The sequence below is a fragment of the Nycticebus coucang genome, chromosome 6 (genome assembly GCF_027406575.1).
Source record: "Nycticebus coucang isolate mNycCou1 chromosome 6, mNycCou1.pri, whole genome shotgun sequence".
NCBI classification, from domain to species: domain Eukaryota; kingdom Metazoa; phylum Chordata; class Mammalia; order Primates; family Lorisidae; genus Nycticebus; species Nycticebus coucang.
The window spans coordinates 28,547,663-28,549,907 of NC_069785.1; the positions used below are offsets into that span (position 1 = coordinate 28,547,663).

At 41.4% G+C, this 2,245-nt stretch overlaps 1 non-coding gene across 1 annotated transcript; it reads right to left on the reverse strand.

Moving 5' to 3' along the window:
- Nucleotides 1–1,225: 1,225 nt before the first annotated feature.
- LOC128589561 (U1 spliceosomal RNA) lies at nucleotides 1,226–1,389 on the reverse strand. The gene has a single exon (XR_008381103.1). It is a non-coding gene; the product is annotated as a U1 spliceosomal RNA (small nuclear RNA).
- Nucleotides 1,390–2,245: the final 856 nt, after the last annotated feature.

Here is a 2,245-nt window from a genome sequence, read left to right on the forward strand (position 1 = left end):
TGTTCCCTCTCCTGATGCTGCCACTATTCAGACCCTTGCTGCCTTCTGCCTGGATTTCTGTTTCACCTTCCCAACGTTCTCTCTTTGTACCAAACCATTCCTCACACTGCTGCCAAATCAATATTCCTTATTATTTTTATATTTTATGAATCTGACCCCAAATGAATGATTCCTTACCAAACAAAGATGGAAAAAAGAGGAAGAAAAATAGGAACTGGCACAAGGCTAGTCACCAAAAGCGGGACAGGTCACCACAGTTACTGAGAAAATCACAATGTCTATTGTGTTCAAGAGCTTGGTGGGCTCAGTCAGGATTCAGGACATAGATAACATTATAATTTTGAAGAGGAACAATCAGATTCCCCATGGGAATGACAAGGAACTCCGAGGGTCACAAAGGATGATGAACACTTCACTCCACTGGATACAAAGGCAGAGAAACTGAGTTTGTTTAAGACTCCCTTCTTTTTTTTTTTTTTTTAGCCTGGTGAGAATCTGGGCAGGACTGTAGTGTCAGAGAGGGAGTTAAGTTAAGTCCATTCTTATGGAACTAGGGGAATATTGGAGAGGTTGATCATCCTATTATGTCTCTACTGAAAAACACTCAATGGCTTTTTATTTCCTTTAATTGTCCATGAAATCCTGACCATGTCCCTCAACCTACTTTCCTATCCTTGTCTTGAACAGCTCCTCTATACATACCTAGCAATCCATTCAACCTAAAAAACGCCTACGCTTTTCCACTTGGTGCTTTCATGATTTCCTTTCCCTAAAATGGTCTCATTTCTTCATCTGTGCTATTCAAAATACTATCTCCCTTTCAAGTCCTGGCTCAGAGCCACCTTTTCCCAAAGCATTTCTGAATCTGGAGACAGACTGAATTGCTTAACGCTGCACTTCTCACATTGCATGCTTTATTGAAACCAAATCCTACGGATCTAATTAAATGTCTGCAAATAGTAGTCAGAAAAAATACACTGATTTCATCTTGTACTCTTCCTTATACTATGAACATTTTACACTTATCAAGTCTCTTCTATGAAATTATAAACTTTGTTTTTTTTTCAGGCAGGGACCATAAATTAACTCAGTAGTCCTTTGGTGAAGCCTATCACAATGCCTTGTACAAAATAGGCTTTAATCAAGGTTTATCTACCTTATTAAATTATCTCATAATATAATTAAATTATATAGCTCTGTATGTGAGCATCCCCCTTCCCCCATCCAGGGAAAAGCACAAATGCAGTCTCCCACTACCACAAATTATGCTGTCGAGTTTCCCACATTTGGGGAAACAACAGGGGTCAGCACCTGCAGAGGGCAATGGATAAGCCTCGCCCCGGGGAAACCACCTCTGTGATCATGCTGTCTCCTCTGCCAGGTAAGTATCAATACTTGAGCATTTCCATTAGCTCTCTTGGGCACTTTATAATGAATATACATATATTAATGCTTCCATTCAAATTTCAATTCTCCAAGTCTATACCTGCTGGAAAAGGCTTTTATCTCTTACATAGTTCCCTTACTCCAGTATTTTTGAGAATATTCAGTTGTTCTAACAGCATTCATAAATTTGTCTTGATGGTCACCAACTGCTACCCAGTAGGAATCAGGCAGCCCAGGCCCACAGTCCTACTGAGTAGCTATTCTACTCCCAACACTATTGCTGCTTTTCATGTCACTGAAAGGTTAGAGATCGGAAATCCTCATCATTGCTTTGTGGAGTGAGAAGGAGAAACCTTTTCCTGCACTTTAACTGATAGGTATGGAGGTGGGGTGGGAGTGAGCCTTTAATTAAGCCACAGAACTATAAAGCACAGTATTAACAGCTTTCACTCAACATCACAGCTAGTAAAACCATGACTTTGCATCACAGCCTCTGTTAGTCTCAGAGAGCTACTTGTATGCAACCATCTGGTCATGCTGCTTTGGGGTGACAGACTGCTTCCAACCTTAACACTGTTAGTGTCATCACTGCCTCCACCAGCACTGTTCCCCAACACTGCCCCACATGCGGCTGCAGCTGGTGAGCCGGTGACATTGCTAGCATCGCCACTAGCCTTGCTGGGCACACTGCAATCCCTGGGTGCATTTGACATGAAGTGTGTGGCTCTCCACTCAGTCACTTGGGCAAAGATGATATGGAGATATCTCTTTTATATTTCTTTAGAATGGGTCCCCAACAAAAATATCTCAGCTCAATTCAGTTCTTTCAGCTTATATATGTGTTTAACTATTGTCTCCC